Raw genomic sequence first — 20471 nt, 5'->3', positions numbered from 1 at the left:
AAATATCCTTGATAGCCACATCACTTGGTCACTGTCATGTCCAAATATAAGCTTCCAAGCTCAAAAGGTGCCTGAGATATTGGCCAAATGAGAAAGAAAATAAATAAATGATTAATAATGAAAAAAAAAAAAAATAATCATTAAAAAATTAAATTATTAATCAATTCGGTCACAGAACACATAAACCACCACCATTTCATCAGGATCTGTAACTGAATTTTTTTTTTGAGTAATTAATCGAATAATTAAATAATTAATCGATTAATTGATTAATTGATTAATCAATAAATCAAAAATATCCTTGATAGCCACATCACTTGGTGACTCATGTCCAAATATTAGCTTCCGAGCTCAAAAGGTGCCTGAGATATTGGCCAAATGAGAAAGAAAATAAATAAATGATTAATAATGAAAATAAATAAATTATAATCATAATCTTTTTTAATTATTAATCAATTCGGTCAGAGAACACATGAACCACCACCATTTCATCAGAATCTGTAACGAAAAAAAAATAAATTTTTAGTCATTAATCGAATAATTAAATAATTCATCGATTAATTGATTAATTGATTAATTAATAAATCAAAAATAGCGTTTGCAGACAAATCACCTGGTCATTGGCATGTCCAAATATCAGCTTCCAAACTCAAAAGGTGCCTGAGTTAAAATAATGGTCAGAAGAGAAAGGAAATTTGATTAATTAAATAAGTACTTAATTAATCGCTAATAATTAAATAACTCCTTAATTAATTGATTATTCAAAAAACAAAAAATACGGTTTTAGACAAAGGACTTGCTCACTATTGTGCCGAAATTTCAGCTTCCTAGCTCAAAGGATGGCTGAGATATCGTCCGGACAAACAATCAAGAAAACAACAAGTAAAGATACATTCAAAGTACACCGCCCACATGCCAAATAATTAAATATCCTACAGCGCGGCATTGCAGGGGCGCCTCCGGCGCCCGGCAATACCGCAGTGCGGCTCATTGAGGCTGCATTGGAAGGGAGAGGTGTACGCTAATTGATTGATTAATTGTATAACTAAAATCAATAAAAGATTATCACAAAATATTTTCATAATCAATTGGCTTATAGCATAACTAAACCACTAGTGCTTCATCCGAAGATGTATCTTTTAGAAATTTAATTAAATAAGTCATTAATAAAAAATTAAATAATTAATTGATTAATCAAAAAATAATTAATCGATTAATCAATAAATAATTAATCGATTAAATGATTAATCAATAAATCAAAAATATCCTTGATAGCCACATCACTTGGTCACTGTCATGTCCAAATATTAGCTTCCCAGCTCAAAAGGTGCCTGAGATATTGGCCAAATGAGAAAGAAAATAAATAAATGATTAATAATGAAAATAAATAAATAATAATAATCATTAAAAAATTAAATTATTAATCAATCCGGTCACAGAACACATAAACCACCACCATTTCATCAGAATCTGTAACTGAAATTTTTAAAATTTTGTTTTAGTAATTAATCGAATAATTAAATAATTAATCGATTAATTGATTATTCAATAAATCAAAAATATCCTTGATAGCCACATCACTTGGTCGCTGTCATGTCCAAATATTAGCTTCCAAGCTCAAAAGGTGCCTGAGATATTGGCCAAATGAGAAAGCAAATAAATAAATGATTAATAATGAAAATAAATAAATAATAATCATAAATTTTTTTAATTATTAATCAATTTGGTCAGAGAACACAAAAACAACCACCATTTCATCAGAATCTGTAACTTTAAAAAAAAAATTTTTTTTGTCATTAATCGAATAATTAAATAATTAATCGATTAATTGATTAATTAATAAATCAAAAACAGCCTTTGCAGCCAAATCACCTGGTCATTGGCATGTCCAAATATCAGCTTCCTAACTCAAAAGGTGCCTGAGTTAATGGTCAGAAGAGAAAGGAAATTTGATTAATTAAATAAGTACTTAATTAATCGCTAATAATTAAATAACTCCTCAATTAATTGATTATTCAAAAAACAAAAAATACAATTTTTGACAAAGGACTTGCTGACTACTGTGCCGAAATTTCAGCTTCCTAGCTCAAAGGATGGCTGAGATATCGCCCGGACAACCAAGAAAACAAACAAGAAAACAAACAAGAAAACAAACAAGAAAACAAACAAGAAAACAAACAAGAAAACAAACAAGAAAACAAACAAGAAAACAAACAAGTACACATACATTCAAAGTACACCGCCCCCATGCCAAATAATTAAATATCCTACACCGCGGCATTGCCGGGGCGCCTCTGGCGCCCTGCAAAACCTCTGTGCAGCTCATAGAAACTGCATTGGGAGGGAGAGGTGTGCAATAATTGATTGATTAATTGTATAATTAATATCAATAAAAGGTTATCACAAAATATTTTCTTAATCAATTGACTAATAGCATAACTAAACCACTAGTGCTTCATCCGAAGATGTATCTTTTAGAAATTTAATTAAATAAGTCATCAATAAAAAATAAATAATTAATTGATTAATCAATAAGTAATTCATCGATTAATCAATAAATAATTAATCGATTAAATGACTAATCAATAAATCAAAAATATCCTTGATAGCCACATCACTTGGTCACTGTCATGTCCAAATATTAGCTTCCAAGCTCAAAAGGTGCCTGAGATATTGGCCAAATGAGAAAGAAAATAAATAAATGATTAATAATGAAAATAAATAAATAATAATCATTAAAAAATTAAATTATTAATCAATTCGGTCACAGAACACATAAACCACCACCATTTCATCAGGATCTGTAACTGAATATTTTTTTTGAGTAATTAATCGAATAATTAAATAATTAATCGATTAATTGATTAATTGATTAATCAATAAATCAAAAATATCCTTGATAGCCACATCACTTGGTGACTCATGTCCAAATATTAGCTTCCGAGCTCAAAAGGTGCCTGAGATATTGGCCAAATGAGAAAGAAAATAAATAAATGATTAATAATGAAAAAAAAAAAATTATAATAATAAATTTTTTTAATTATTAATCAATTCGGTCAGAGAACACATGAACCACCACCATTTCATCAGAATCTGTAACGAAAAAAAAAATTTTTTTTAGTCATTAATCGAATAATTAAATAATTAATAGATTAATTGATTAATTGATTAATTAATAAATCAAAAATAGCCTTTGCAGACAAATCACCTGGTCATTGGCATGTCCAAATATCAGCTTCCAAACTCAAAAGGTGCCTGAGTTAAAATAATGGTCAGAAGAGAAAGGAAATTTGATTAATTAAATAAGTACTTAATTAATCGCTAATAATTAAATAACTCCTTAATTAATTGATTATTCAAAAAACAAAAAATGCGGTTTTGACAAAGGACTTGCTCACTATTGTGCCGAAATTTCAGCTTCCTAGCTCAAAGGATGGCTGAGATATCGTCCGGACAAACAATCAAGAAAACAAACAAGTAAAGATACATTCAAAGTACACCGCCCACATGCCAAATAATTAAATATCCTACAGCGCGGCATTGCAGGGGCGCCTCAGGCGCCCGGCAATACCGCAGTGCGGCTCATTGAGGCTGCATTGGAAGGGAGAGGTGTACGCTAATTGATTGATTAATTGTATAATTAAAATCAATAAAAGATTATCACAAAATATTTTCATAATCAATTGGCTTATAGCATAACTAAACCACTAGTGCTTCATCCGAAGATGTATCTTTTAGAAATTTAATTAAATAAGTCATTAATAAAAAATTTAATAATTAATTGATTAATCAATAAATAATTAATCGATTAATCAATAAATAATTAATCGATTAAATGATTAATCAATAAATCAAAAATATCCTTGATAGCCACATCACTTGGTCACTGTCATGTCCAAATATTAGCTTCCCAGCTCAAAAGGTGCCTGAGATATTGGCCAAATGAGAAAGAAAATAAATAAATGATTATTAATGAAAATAAATAAATAATAATCATTAAAAAATTAAATTATTAATCAATTCGGTCACAGAACACATAAACCACCACCATTTCATCAGAATCTGTAACTGAAATTTTTTAAATTTTTTTTTAGTAATTAATCGAATAATTAAATAATTAATCGATTAATTGATTCATCAATAAATCAGAAATATCCCTGATAGCCACATCACTTGGTCACTCATGTCCAAATATTAGCTTCTGAGCTCAAAAGGTGCCTGAGATATTGGCCAAATGAGAAAGAAAATAAATAAATGATTAATAATGAAAATAAATAAATAATAATCATTTAAAAAAATTAAATTATTAATCAATTCGGTCAGAGAACACATAAACCACCACCATTTCATCAGAATCTGTAACTTAAAAAAAAAATAATTTGTCATTAATCGAATAATTAAATAATTAATCGATTGATTGATTAATTTATAAATCAAAAATAGCCTTTGCAGCCAAATCACCTGGTCATTGGCATGTCCAAATATCAGCTTCCTAACTCAAAAGGTGCCTGAGTTAATGGTCAGAAGAGAAAGAAAATTTGATTAATTAAATAAGTACTTAATTAATCGCTAATAATTAAATAACTCCTCAATTAATAGATTAATCAAAAAACAAAAAATACGGTTTTAGACAAAGGACTTGCTCACTATTGTGCCGAAATTTCAGCTTCCTAGCTCAAAGGATGGCTGAGATATCGTCCGGACAAACAATCAAGAAAACAACAAGTAAAGATACATTCAAAGTACACCGCCCACATGCCAAATAATTAAATATCCTACAGCGCGGCATTGCAGGGGCGCCTCCGGCGCCCGGCAATACCGCAGTGCGGCTCATTGAGGCTGCATTGGAAGGGAGAGGTGTACGCTAATTGATTGATTAATTGTATAACTAAAATCAATAAAAGATTATCACAAAATATTTTCATAATCAATTGGCTTATAGCATAACTAAACCACTAGTGCTTCATCCGAAGATGTATCTTTTAGAAATTTAATTAAATAAGTCATTAATAAAAAATTAAATAATTAATTGATTAATCAATAAATAATTAATCGATTAATCAATAAATAATTAATCGATTAAATGATTAATCAATAAATCAAAAATATCCTTGATAGCCACATCACTTGGTCACTGTCATGTCCAAATATTAGCTTCCCAGCTCAAAAGGTGCCTGAGATATTGGCCAAATGAGAAAGAAAATAAATAAATGATTAATAATGAAAATAAATAAATAATAATAATCATTAAAAAATTAAATTATTAATCAATCCGGTCACAGAACACATAAACCACCACCATTTCATCAGAATCTGTAACTGAAATTTTTTAAATTTTGTTTTAGTAATTAATCGAATAATTAAATAATTAATCGATTAATTGATTATTCAATAAATCAAAAATATCCTTGATAGCCACATCACTTGGTCGCTGTCATGTCCAAATATTAGCTTCCAAGCTCAAAAGGTGCCTGAGATATTGGCCAAATGAGAAAGCAAATAAATAAATGATTAATAATGAAAATAAATAAATAATAATCATAAATTTTTTTAATTATTAATCAATTTGGTCAGAGAACACAAAAACAACCACCATTTCATCAGAATCTGTAACTTTAAAAAAAAATTTTTTTTTGTCATTAATCGAATAATTAAATAATTAATCGATTAATTGATTAATTAATAAATCAAAAACAGCCTTTGCAGCCAAATCACCTGGTCATTGGCATGTCCAAATATCAGCTTCCTAACTCAAAAGGTGCCTGAGTTAATGGTCAGAAGAGAAAGGAAATTTGATTAATTAAATAAGTACTTAATTAATCGCTAATAATTAAATAACTCCTCAATTAATTGATTATTCAAAAAACAAAAAATACAATTTTTGACAAAGGACTTGCTGACTACTGTGCCGAAATTTCAGCTTCCTAGCTCAAAGGATGGCTGAGATATCGCCTGGACAACCAAGAAAACAAACAAGAAAACAAACAAGAAAACAAACAAGAAAACAAACAAGAAAACAAACAAGAAAACAAACAAGAAAACAAACAAGAAAACAAACAAGTACACATACATTCAAAGTACACCGCCCCCATGCCAAATAATTAAATATCCTACACCGCGGCATTGCCGGGGCGCCTCTGGCGCCCTGCAAAACCTCTGTGCAGCTCATAGAAACTGCATTGGGAGGGAGAGGTGTGCAATAATTGATTGATTAATTGTATAATTAATATCAATAAAAGGTTATCACAAAATATTTTCTTAATCAATTGACTAATAGCATAACTAAACCACTAGTGCTTCATCCGAAGATGTATCTTTTAGAAATTTAATTAAATAAGTCATCAATAAAAAATAAATAATTAATTGATTAATCAATAAGTAATTCATCGATTAATCAATAAATAATTAATCGATTAAATGACTAATCAATAAATCAAAAATATCCTTGATAGCCACATCACTTGGTCACTGTCATGTCCAAATATTAGCTTCCAAGCTCAAAAGGTGCCTGAGATATTGGCCAAATGAGAAAGAAAATAAATAAATGATTAATAATGAAAATAAATAAATAATAATCATTAAAAAATTAAATTATTAATCAATTCGGTCACAGAACACATAAACCACCACCATTTCATCAGGATCTGTAACTGAATATTTTTTTTGAGTAATTAATCGAATAATTAAATAATTAATCGATTAATTGATTAATTGATTAATCAATAAATCAAAAATATCCTTGATAGCCACATCACTTGGTGACTCATGTCCAAATATTAGCTTCCGAGCTCAAAAGGTGCCTGAGATATTGGCCAAATGAGAAAGAAAATAAATAAATGATTAATAATGAAAAAAAAAAAATTATAATAATAAATTTTTTTAATTATTAATCAATTCGGTCAGAGAACACATGAACCACCACCATTTCATCAGAATCTGTAACGAAAAAAAAAAAATTTTTTTAGTCATTAATCGAATAATTAAATAATTAATAGATTAATTGATTAATTGATTAATTAATAAATCAAAAATAGCCTTTGCAGACAAATCACCTGGTCATTGGCATGTCCAAATATCAGCTTCCAAACTCAAAAGGTGCCTGAGTTAAAATAATGGTCAGAAGAGAAAGGAAATTTGATTAATTAAATAAGTACTTAATTAATCGCTAATAATTAAATAACTCCTTAATTAATTGATTATTCAAAAAACAAAAAATGCGGTTTTGACAAAGGACTTGCTCACTATTGTGCCGAAATTTCAGCTTCCTAGCTCAAAGGATGGCTGAGATATCGTCCGGACAAACAATCAAGAAAACAAACAAGTAAAGATACATTCAAAGTACACCGCCCACATGCCAAATAATTAAATATCCTACAGCGCGGCATTGCAGGGGCGCCTCAGGCGCCCGGCAATACCGCAGTGCGGCTCATTGAGGCTGCATTGGAAGGGAGAGGTGTACGCTAATTGATTGATTAATTGTATAATTAAAATCAATAAAAGATTATCACAAAATATTTTCATAATCAATTGGCTTATAGCATAACTAAACCACTAGTGCTTCATCCGAAGATGTATCTTTTAGAAATTTAATTAAATAAGTCATTAATAAAAAATTTAATAATTAATTGATTAATCAATAAATAATTAATCGATTAATCAATAAATAATTAATCGATTAAATGATTAATCAATAAATCAAAAATATCCTTGATAGCCACATCACTTGGTCACTGTCATGTCCAAATATTAGCTTCCCAGCTCAAAAGGTGCCTGAGATATTGGCCAAATGAGAAAGAAAATAAATAAATGATTATTAATGAAAATAAATAAATAATAATCATTAAAAAATTAAATTATTAATCAATTCGGTCACAGAACACATAAACCACCACCATTTCATCAGAATCTGTAACTGAAATTTTTTAAATTTTTTTTTAGTAATTAATCGAATAATTAAATAATTAATCGATTAATTGATTCATCAATAAATCAGAATATCCCTGATAGCCACATCACTTGGTCACTCATGTCCAAATATTAGCTTCTGAGCTCAAAAGGTGCCTGAGATATTGGCCAAATGAGAAAGAAAATAAATAAATGATTAATAATGAAAATAAATAAATAATAATCATTTAAAAAAATTAAATTATTAATCAATTCGGTCAGAGAACACATAAACCACCACCATTTCATCAGAATCTGTAACTTAAAAAAAAAAAAATTTGTCATTAATCGAATAATTAAATAATTAATCGATTGATTGATTAATTTATAAATCAAAAATAGCCTTTGCAGCCAAATCACCTGGTCATTGGCATGTCCAAATATCAGCTTCCTAACTCAAAAGGTGCCTGAGTTAATGGTCAGAAGAGAAAGAAAATTTGATTAATTAAATAAGTACTTAATTAATCGCTAATAATTAAATAACTCCTCAATTAATAGATTAATCAAAAAACAAAAAATACGGTTTTAGACAAAGGACTTGCTCACTATTGTGCCGAAATTTCAGCTTCCTAGCTCAAAGGATGGCTGAGATATCGTCCGGACAAACAATCAAGAAAACAACAAGTAAAGATACATTCAAAGTACACCGCCCACATGCCAAATAATTAAATATCCTACAGCGCGGCATTGCAGGGGCGCCTCCGGCGCCCGGCAATACCGCAGTGCGGCTCATTGAGGCTGCATTGGAAGGGAGAGGTGTACGCTAATTGATTGATTAATTGTATAACTAAAATCAATAAAAGATTATCACAAAATATTTTCATAATCAATTGGCTTATAGCATAACTAAACCACTAGTGCTTCATCCGAAGATGTATCTTTTAGAAATTTAATTAAATAAGTCATTAATAAAAAATTAAATAATTAATTGATTAATCAATAAATAATTAATCGATTAATCAATAAATAATTAATCGATTAAATGATTAATCAATAAATCAAAAATATCCTTGATAGCCACATCACTTGGTCACTGTCATGTCCAAATATTAGCTTCCCAGCTCAAAAGGTGCCTGAGATATTGGCCAAATGAGAAAGAAAATAAATAAATGATTAATAATGAAAATAAATAAATAATAATAATCATTAAAAAATTAAATTATTAATCAATCCGGTCACAGAACACATAAACCACCACCATTTCATCAGAATCTGTAACTGAAATTTTTAAAATTTTGTTTTAGTAATTAATCGAATAATTAAATAATTAATCGATTAATTGATTATTCAATAAATCAGAAATATCCTTGATAGCCACATCACTTGGTCGCTGTCATGTCCAAATATTAGCTTCCAAGCTCAAAAGGTGCCTGAGATATTGGCCAAATGAGAAAGCAAATAAATAAATGATTAATAATGAAAATAAATAAATAATAATCATAAATTTTTTTAATTATTAATCAATTTGGTCAGAGAACACAAAAACAACCACCATTTCATCAGAATCTGTAACTTTAAAAAAAAAAAATTTTTTGTCATTAATCGAATAATTAAATAATTAATCGATTAATTGATTAATTAATAAATCAAAAATAGCCTTTGCAGCCAAATCACCTGGTCATTGGCATGTCCAAATATCAGCTTCCTAACTCAAAAGGTGCCTGAGTTAATGGTCAGAAGAGAAAGGAAATTTGATTAATTAAATAAGTACTTAATTAATCGCTAATAATTAAATAACTCCTCAATTAATTGATTATTCAAAAAACAAAAAATACAATTTTTGACAAAGGACTTGCTGACTACTGTGCCGAAATTTCAGCTTCCTAGCTCAAAGGATGGCTGAGATATCGCCCGGACAACCAAGAAAACAAACAAGAAAACAAACAAGAAAACAAACAAGAAAACAAACAAGAAAACAAACAAGAAAACAAACAAGAAAACAAACAAGAAAACAAACAAGTACACATACATTCAAAGTACACCGCCCCCATGCCAAATAATTAAATATCCTACACCGCGGCATTGCCTGGGCACCTCTGGCGCCCTGCAAAACCTCTGTGCAGCTCATAGAAACTGCATTGGGAGGGAGAGGTGTGCAATAATTGATTGATTAATTGTATAATTAATATCAATAAAAGGTTATCACAAAATATTTTCTTAATCAATTGACTAATAGCATAACTAAACCACTAGTGCTTCATCCGAAGATGTATCTTTTAGAAATTTAATTAAATAAGTCATCAATAAAAAATAAATAATTAATTGATTAATCAATAAGTAATTCATCGATTAATCAATAAATAATTAATCGATTAAATGATTAATCAATAAATCAAAAATATCCTTGTTAGCCACATCACTTGGTCACTGTCATGTCCAAATATTAGCTTCCAAGCTCAAAAGGTGCCTGAGATATTGGCCAAATGAGAAAGAAAATAAATAAATGATTAATAATGAAAATAAATAAATAATAATCATTAAAAAATTAAATCATTAATCAATTCGGTCACAGAACACATAAACCACCACCATTTCATCAGGATCTGTAACTGAATTTTTTTTTGGAGTAATTAATCGAATAATTAAATAATTAATCGATTAATTGATTAATTGATTAATCAATAAATCAAAAATATCCTTGATAGCCACATCACTTGGTGACTCATGTCCAAATATTAGCTTCCGAGCTCAAAAGGTGCCTGAGATATTGGCCAAATGAGAAAGAAAATAAATAAATGATTAATAATGAAAATAAATAAATTATAATCATAATTTTTTTTAATTATTAATCAATTCGGTCAGAGAACACATGAACCACCACCATTTCATCAGAATCTGTAACGAAAAAAAATTAAATTTTTAGTCATTAATCGAATAATTAAATAATTAATCGATTAATTGATTAATTGATTAATTAATAAATCAAAAATAGCCTTTGCAGACAAATCACCTGGTCATTGGCATGTCCAAATATCAGCTTCCAAACTCAAAAGGTGCCTGAGTTAAAATAATGGTCAGAAGAGAAAGGAAATTTGATTAATTAAATAAGTACTTAATTAATCGCTAATAATTAAATAACTCCTTAATTAATTGATTATTCAAAAAACAAAAAATACGGTTTTAGACAAAGGACCTGCTCACTATTGTGCCGAAATTTCAGCTTCCTAGCTCAAAGGATGGCTGAGATATCGTCCGGACAAACAATCAAGAAAACAAACAAGTAAAGATACATTCAAAGTACACCGCCCACATGCCAAATAATTAAATATCCTACAGCGCGGCATTGCAGGGGCGCCTCCGGCGCCCGGCAATACCGCAGTGCGGCTCATTGAGGCTGCATTGGAAGGGAGAGGTGTACGCTAATTGATTGATTAATTGTATAATTAAAATCAATAAAAGATTATCACAAAATATTTTCATAATCAATTGGCTTATAGCATAACTAAACCACTAGTGCTTCATCCGAAGATGTATCTTTTAGAAATTTAATTAAATAAGTCATTAATAAAAAATTAAATAATTAATTGATTAATCAATAAATAATTAATCGATTAATCAATAAATAATTAATCGATTAATCAATAAATAATTAATCGATTAAATGATTAATCAATAAATCAAAAATATCCTTGATAGCCACATCACTTGGTCACTGTCATGTCCAAATATTAGCTTCCCAGCTCAAAAGGTGCCTGAGATATTGGCCAAATGAGAAAGAAAATAAATAAATGATTAATAATGAAAATAAATAAATAATAATCATTAAAAAATTAAATTATTAATCAATTCGGTCACAGAACACATAAACCACCACCATTTCATCAGAATCTGTAACTGAAATTTAAAAAATTTTTTTTTAGTAATTAATCGAATAATTAAATAATTAATCGATTAATTGATTCATCAATAAATCAGAAATATCCCTGATAGCCACATCACTTGGTCACTCATGTCCAAATATTAGCTTCTGAGCTCAAAAGGTGCCTGAGATATTGGCCAAATGAGAAAGAAAATAAATAAATGATTAATAATGAAAATAAATAAATAATAATCATTAAAAAAAATTAAATTATTAATCAATTCGGTCAGAGAACACATAAACCACCACCATTTCATCAGAATCTGTAACTTAAAAAAAAAAAAAATTGTCATTAATCGAATAATTAAATAATTAATCGATTCATTGATTAAATCAAAAATAGCCTCTGCAGCCAAATCACCTGGTCATTGGCATGTCCAAATATCAGCTTCCTAACTCAAAAGGTGCCTGAGTTAATGGTCAGAAGAGAAAGAAAATTTGATTAATTAAATAAGTACTTAATTAATCGCTAATAATTAAATAACTCCTCAATTAATTGATTAATCAAAAAACAAAAAATATCGTTTTTGAAAAAGGACTTTCTCACTGTTGTCCCGAAATTTCAGCTTCCTATCTCAAAGGATGGCTGAGATATCGCCCAGACAAACAAACAAACAAACAAACAAACAAGAAGCAAGAAAACAAACAACCAGAGTGAAAAGTGAGTACTCTCTTTCAGCGTGCGTCACTGCCGAGCCCCCTTCGGTGCCCAGCAATGACGATTTGCAATGCCTGGAGATGGCATAGGAAAGGAGCGGTGTACAACAAGGAAGAAAACAAGTACAGATACATTCAAAGTACACTGCCCCCATGCCAAATAATTAAATATCCGACAGCGCGGCATTGCCGGGGCACCTTAGGTGCCCGGCAATACCGCAGTGCAGCTCATATAGGCTGCATTCGGAGGGAGAGGTGTACACTAATTGATTGATTAATTGTGTAATTAAAATCAATAAAAGATTATCGCAAAACATTTTCTTAATCAATTGGCTAATAGCATAACTAAACCACTAGTGCTTCATCCGAAGATGTATCTTTTAGAAATTTAATTAAATAAGTCATTAATAAAAAATTAAATAATTAATTGATTAATCAATAAATAATTAATCAATTAATCAATAAATAATTCATCGATTAAATTATTAATCAATAAATCAAAAATATCCTTGATAGCCACATCACTTGTTCACTGTCATGTCCAAATATTAGCTTCCCAGCTCAAAAGGTGCCTGAGATATTGGCCAAATGAAAAAGAAAATAAATAAATGATTGATAATGAAAATAAATAAATAATAATCATTAAAAAATTAAATTATTAATCAATAAGGTCACAGAACGCATAAACCACCACCATTTCATCAGAATCTGTAACTGAATTTATTTATTTATTTAGTAATTAATCGAATAATTAAATAATTAATCGATTAATTGATTCATTGATTATTCAATAAATCAAAAATATCCTTGATAGCCACATCACTTGGTCGCTGTCATGTCCAAATATTAGCTTCCAAGCTCAAAAGGTGCCTGAGATATTGGCCAAATGAGAAAGCAAATAAATAAATGATTAATAATGAAAATAAATAAATAATAATCATAAATTTTTTTAATTATTAATCAATTCGGTCAGAGAACACAAAAACAACCACCATTTCATCAGAATCTGTAACTTAACAAAAAAATTTTTTTTTGTCATTAATCGAATAATTAAATAATTAATCGATTAATTGATTAATTAATAAATCAAAAATAGCCTTTGCAGCCAAATCACCTGGTCATTGGCATGTCCAAATATCAGCTTCCTAACTCAAAAGGTGCCTGAGTTAATGGTCAGAAGAGAAAGGAAATTTGATGAATTAAATAAGTACTTAATTAATCGCTAATAATTAAATAACTCCTCAATTAATTGATTATTCAAAAAACAAAAAAATACAGTTTTTGACAAAGGACTTGCTGACTACTGTGCCGAAAGTTCAGCTTCCTAGCTCAAAGGATGGCTGAGATATCGCCCGGACAACCAAGAAAACAAACAAGAAAACAAACAAGAAAACAAACAAGAAAACAAACAAGAAAACAAACAAGTACACATACATTCAAAGTACACCGCCCCCATGCCAAATAATTAAATATCCTACACCGCGGCATTGCCGGGGCGCCTCCGGTGCCCTGCAAAACCTCTGTGCAGCTCATAGAAACTGCATTGGGAGGGAGAGGTGTGCAATAATTGATTGATTAATTGTATAATTAATATCAATAAAAGGTTATCACAAAATATTTTCTTAATCAATTGACTAATAGCATAACTAAACCACTAGTGCTTCATCCGAAGATGTATCTTTTAGAAATTTAATTAAATAAGTCATCAATAAAAAATAAATAATTAATTGCTTAATCAATAAGTAATTCATCGATTAATCAATAAATAATTAATCGATTAAATGATTAATCAATAAATCAAAAATATCCTTGTTAGCCACATCACTTGGTCACTGTCATGTCCAAATATTAGCTTCCAAGCTCAAAAGGTGCCTGAGATATTGGCCAAATGAGAAAGAAAATAAATAAATGATTAATAATGAAAATAAATAAATAATAATCATTAAAAAATTAAATTATTAATCAATTCGGTCACAGAACACATAAACCACCACCATTTCATCAGGATCTGTAACTGAATTATTTTTTTTGAGTAATTAATTGAATAATTAAATAATTAATCGATTAATTGATTAATTGATTAATCAATAAATCAAAAATATCCTTGATAGCCACATCACTTGGTCACTCATGTCCAAATATTAGCTTCCCAGCTCAAAAGGTGCCTGAGATATTGGCCAAATGAGAAAGAAAATAAATAAATGATTAATAATGAAAATAAATAAATAATAATCATAAAAAAATTAAATTATTAATCAATTCGGTCAGAGAACACATAAACCACCACCATTTCATCAGAATCTGTAACTTAAAAAAAAAAAAAAATTGTCATTAATCGAATAATTAAATAATTAATCGATTAATTGATTAATTTATAAATCAAAAATAGCCTTTGCAGCCAAATCACCTGGTCATTGGCATGTCCAAATATCAGCTTCCTAACTCAAAAGGTGCCTGAGTTAATGGTCAGAAGAGAAAGGAAATTTGTTAATTAAATAAGTACTTAATTAATCGCTAATAATTAAATAACTCCTCAATTAATTGATTAATCAAAAAACAAAAAATATCGTTTTTGAAAAAGGACTTGCTCACTGTTGTCCCGAAATTTCAACTTCCTATCTCAAAGGATGGCTGAGATATCGCCTGGACAAACAAACAAACAAACAAACAAACAAACAAACAAGAAAGCAAGAAAACAAACAACCAGAGTGAAAACTGAGTACTCTCTTTCAGCGTGCGTCACTGCCGAGCCCCCTTCGGTGCCCAGCAATGACGATTTGCAATGCCTGGAGATGGCATAGGAAAGGAGCGGTGTACAATTATGATTTGTTTAAATTATGGCAACACAGCAACTCAAATTCAGTCAGGTCATTATCCACAGTTAAAACAAGCCCGTGCCTCTGCAGCGACGTGTGGTGAGGTGAGCGTAGCGAGCCGAGCATTGCTAGTATATACAAAAGATAACGCACAAGGAAGCTCCTTCCATATTAAATAACTAAGGGGGTTCCCTCTGGAGTGAATGCATAAGGGAGTTTCTTCCACATTGAATAACCAAGGGGGTTCCCTCTGCATGGAATGTTTCATCCCATTTTGAAATTTCAAATAATTCCTTCCAAATGGAATGCTAAAGCCATCTACGGAATATTCAACTCACATTGATAACTAGAACAGCATTCACGGTGAACTAGAACAGTGAAGAGTTACTTAAAAAATTCTAGTAGCCGGATCCGGAACGGGATCTTCACCAAAATTTAATCGATTCTTCCTTTTCACACACACAACTGGTCCAACAAGTTTCGTCTAAATCCGTCCACAACTTTTTGAGATATCCTGCTATGTATCGTTTTTGGTCCTATCTCCAAATTAGTCAGGTTCACTATGTTAACAAATATAATTTCGTTCAAAATTTTGGGAGATTAGCAAACCTGTACATTTTTGGAATCTTCAGAGCATGGAGAATCCGAAAATCAATGTTGGCATTTGCACAGACACCTGCATGGCTGCCATTTTGGATTTTCAAAATGGCCGCCACAAAATACATATTTTGCGCTATCTCGGCTTCTAGTCAACCTAGAAACTTCATTAAATATGCTAATCCTATGTTTTCTGGGTCAAGGAATCCAATAAAGGCCTCAAAATAGTGCTCCGGATTATAGAAAAGCAACAAACAAAGGTAATTGAAAATCATTGTCTATATTTGTGATATAACTGTATTCCATAATACTTGATATTGCAAGTCCTTTGAAGTTATCGGTATGGGTTTATAAAGCAAGAAAGCAGCCTTGTTAGTATCAGGTTGAACTATAAGTCCTATACACAGTATCTACTAGGTCTATACCGTTCAGGAATATGCTTTTACAGATCTTCATCACTGTCCTGAGTGTCATCTGGAAAGTCCTAAAAGTGAAGCAAGTGTTAGGATTAGAAGTCTAATGATCCCACCAATGGTTTTCCTGACCCAGAAAACATAGGATTAGCATATTTAAATAATATTCCAGGTTGACTAGAAGCCGAGATAGCGCAAATTATGTATTTTATGGCGGCCATTTTGAAAATCCAAAATGGCGGCCATGTAGGTGTCTACGCAAATGCCAACATTAATTTTTGGATTCCTCATGCTCTGACTATTCCAAAAATGTATAGTTTTGCTAATCTCCAAAAAATTTGAACGAAAAAACAGTGCAACCTGACTAAATGGTGAAGAATCACTTAAAACATTCTCGTAGCCGGATCCGAATTCGGATCTTCACCAAAATGTAATAATTTCGTCCTTGTCACATTCGCTACATCTCTGCCAAATTTCGTCCGAATCCGTCGACAACTTTTTGAGATATTTTGTTGACAAACGGACAGACAGACAAACGGACAAACAGACAGACAGGGGTGTAAACATAACGTCCATCGACCTTTGGTGGTGCAGGTAAAGATCTCTGTCACCATACCTAATTGAAACCTCTTCCTTCTGGGTTTCTGTCCTCTCTCCTCCTCTCCGTCTGTCCTAATCTGCCTCTCTCCTGTTGGGTTATTTCTTTGCATGTTGTGTTCACCCGTTGCCCCACTACCCCGCCATCACGACGGTGACCTTTAACCCTCCGTCACATCACCGAGCTTCCATGAGCCTCGATCTTGTATAATAAGAGGGAGTGCCTGTGTGAAGTCAAACGGAAGGGCCTTGCCGATTTGTATTACAAATCCATATCTAAAATAATTCTTCTTTTCATCATCCTTGTCATCCTTCAAAAGGAAGTGAGCGTTTAGATCAAGTCATGGGGATGGAATTTCGAGGGGAGTCCATTACGCTCTGGATCATTAACCTGAATCCTTTTTGATTCTTTTTTTGCTCCAACAGCTTGAAGACCCATCCTTAGCAGGTAATCATTAAACCCTAAAATCATCGCACATCTATGATGAAGGCATTGTTCGAGTTGCTCTTTGTTTGTTTTTTGTTTTTAAAACATTCCTGATGGTAATATCGCAGCATGCTTTAGAACAACTCACAGCGAGTCCATTATAGCCTTATGAATAGTCTCGTTAGGCTTTGTGTTCAGCTTAATGACATTTGCTAGACGGGGATGTATTATACATGGAGCATGCCTCCGCAATTTTCATTTTAACAACTTCGTGCAGATGTTTTCCATCCTCCTTACCAGGAATAATGGATATTCCCAAATATGTGGTTAAATCGCCATTAGCGCTGTGTACAAACACCAAGGGATCATTTTCACCGCGGAGATTTTCCAAACTCAAAGAGGAGTGAGGGAGGGTGAGCGAGGATGATGGTGAGGATGAGGAAGAGGGTGAGTATGATCATAAGGGTGAGGATGAGGGTTAGGATTAGGAACAGGGTGAGTACGATGGAGATGATGTGTGTGAGTGAGGACGAGGGTGAGTGAGGATGAGTGTGGGAAGAGGGTGATGGTGAGGAAGAGGATGGGGGTGAGGATGAGGGTTAGGATGAGGAACAGGGCGAGGATGAAGGTGGGGAAGTGTGTGAGTGAGGATGAGGCTGAGTGAGGAAGACGGTGATGAAGAGGATGAGGGTGAGCAAGAGGTTGAGTGTAAGCAAGAGGGTAAGGATGAGGGTGAGGGTTAGGATGAGGAACAGGGTGAGGACGATGGAGATGATGTGTGTGAGTGAGGACGAGGGTGAGTGAGGATGAGTGTGGGAAGAGGGTGATGGTGAGGAAGAGGATGGGGGTGAGGATGAGGGTTAGGATGAGGAACAGGGCGAGGATGAAGGCGAGGAAGTGTGTGAGTGAGGATGAGGCTGAGTGAGGAGGAGGGTGATGAAGAGGATGAGGGTGAGCAAGAGGTTGAGAGTAAGCAAGCGGGTGAGGGTTAGGATGAGGAACAGGGTGAGGACGATGGAGAGGAAGTGTGTGAGTGAGGTTGAGTATGAGAAGAGGGTAATGGTGAGGAAGAGGATGGGGGTGAGGATGAGGAACAGGGTGAGGATGAAGGTGAGGAAGTGTGTGAGTGAGGGTGAGTGAGGAGGAGGGTGATGAAGAGTATGAGGGTGAGCAAGAGGTTGAGCATAAGCAAGAGGGTGAGGAAGACGGCGATGAAGAGGATGAGTGAAGTAAGAAAAATAGTGAGGTAGAGGATGGGGGTGAGGATGTGGATGATGGTGAAAAAGTGTGTGAGGATGAGGCTGACTGAGGGTGAGGAGGAGAAGGATGAAGAGGCTGAGGGTGAGCAAGAGGTTGAGCATAAACAAGAGGTTGAGCATAAGCAAGAGGTTGAGCGTAAGCAAAAGGGTGAGGAGGAGGGTGATGAAGAGGCTGAGGGTGAGCAAGAGGTTGAGCGTAAGCAAGAGGTTGAGCGTAAGCAAGAGGTTGAGCATAATCAAGAGGTTGAGCGTAAGCAAGACGGTGAGGAAGAGGGTTATGAAGAGGATGACAGTGAGGCAAGGAAAATAGTGAGGAAGAGGGTGAGGAAGCGGATGTTGATGATGGTGAAAAAGTGTGTGAATGAGGATGAGGATGACTGAGGTGAGGAGGAGAGTCATGAAGAGGATGAGTGAGAATGAGTGTGAGTGAGGATGAGGATGAGGGTGAAGAATAGGTTGAGCATAAGGAAAATGATGAGGAAGAGGATGGGGTGAGGATGTGGATGATGGTGAAAAAGTGTGTGAGCGAGGATGAGGATGACTGAGGGTGAGGAGGAGAGTGATTAAGAGGATGAGGGTGAGCAAGAGGATGATGAAGAGGATAAGAGTGAGGTAAATTGTGAGGAAGAGGGTGAGGATGAGGAGGCGGAGTGCTGAAACCATATTGTAGGTAATCCGTCTCTGCGGAGGAGTGGTGTTGCCTCCTTTATTTACGAGGGGTCGATAGTGTTTCACCTCGCCCCGTATGGTGGGTGCACTCGTTGCTCCGCCGAGTGTCTGCAATGACCAATGCGATCATGTGGACTTTCCTTCTCCCTTTGTCTCTGAAATTGGGGGATTTTTTTTAAACCACTCACGAAAAGCTCTGCTCGGGTTTCGAGTGGGTCGAGATGAATCGAGGCCACAGACGTGTTCAACGACTCGCAACACGCCGTGCATGTTCGGCGGTGGCACAAATCATAGTCATGTTTAAGGCCGGACAGGAGAACCCCATTCCAGGTTGACCTATGGGCTTAGAGATGTGCAACGTGATCTCCGGAGAGCGGTCATCTGTTTATGTCCCCATTACCTCGGCAAAGAAGCGCAACGTGTCTCCTGCAACGGTTGCCATGGCCATTGAGAATGGAGCAGGCAGGTCACGTGGTCACGCGGAGCACATTTGAACCTCTTCCCATCACAGAGCAAGACCAGGGTGTGGTGGAACCCCGAGGAGGCACCGAAGCACCTGCAGGTGCATCATCGCAGAGATTCCATTATTATCATCTCATTGCAGGCCCTAATCACCACGGTATGCCGAAATACCCAGGTATCGTGCGATCACCACGGTATGCCGAAATACCCAGGTATCGTGCAATCACCGCGGTATGCCGAAATACGCAAGTATCGTGTGATCACCACGGTATGCCGAAATACCCAGGTATCGTGCAATCACCGCGGTATGCCTAAATACCCAAGTATCGTGTGATCACCACGGTATGCCGAAATACCCAAGTATCGTGTGATCACGACGGTATGCCGAAATACCCAGGTATCGTGTGATCACCACAGTATGAATAAATACCCAAGTATCGTGTGATCACCACGGTATGACTAAATATCCAAGTATCGTGTGATCACCATGGTATGCCGAAATACCCAAGTATCATGTGATCACCACGGTATGCCGAAATACCCAGGTATCGTGCAATCACCCCGGTATGCATAAATACCCAAGTATCGTGTGATCACCACGGTATGAATAAATATCCAAGTATCGTGTGATCACCACGGTATACCGAAATACCCAAGTATCGTGTGATCACCACGGTATGCCGAAATACCCAGGTATCGTGCAATCACCACGGTATGACTAAATATTCAAGTATCGTGTGATCACCACGGTATGCCGAAATACCCAGGTAT

This window comes from Myxine glutinosa, chromosome 1 (assembly GCF_964187855.1).
Source record: "Myxine glutinosa chromosome 1, kmMyxGlut1.1, whole genome shotgun sequence".
Classification (NCBI taxonomy): Eukaryota; Metazoa; Chordata; class Myxini; order Myxiniformes; family Myxinidae; genus Myxine; species Myxine glutinosa.
Note: the sequence above shows the minus strand (reverse complement) of the source record.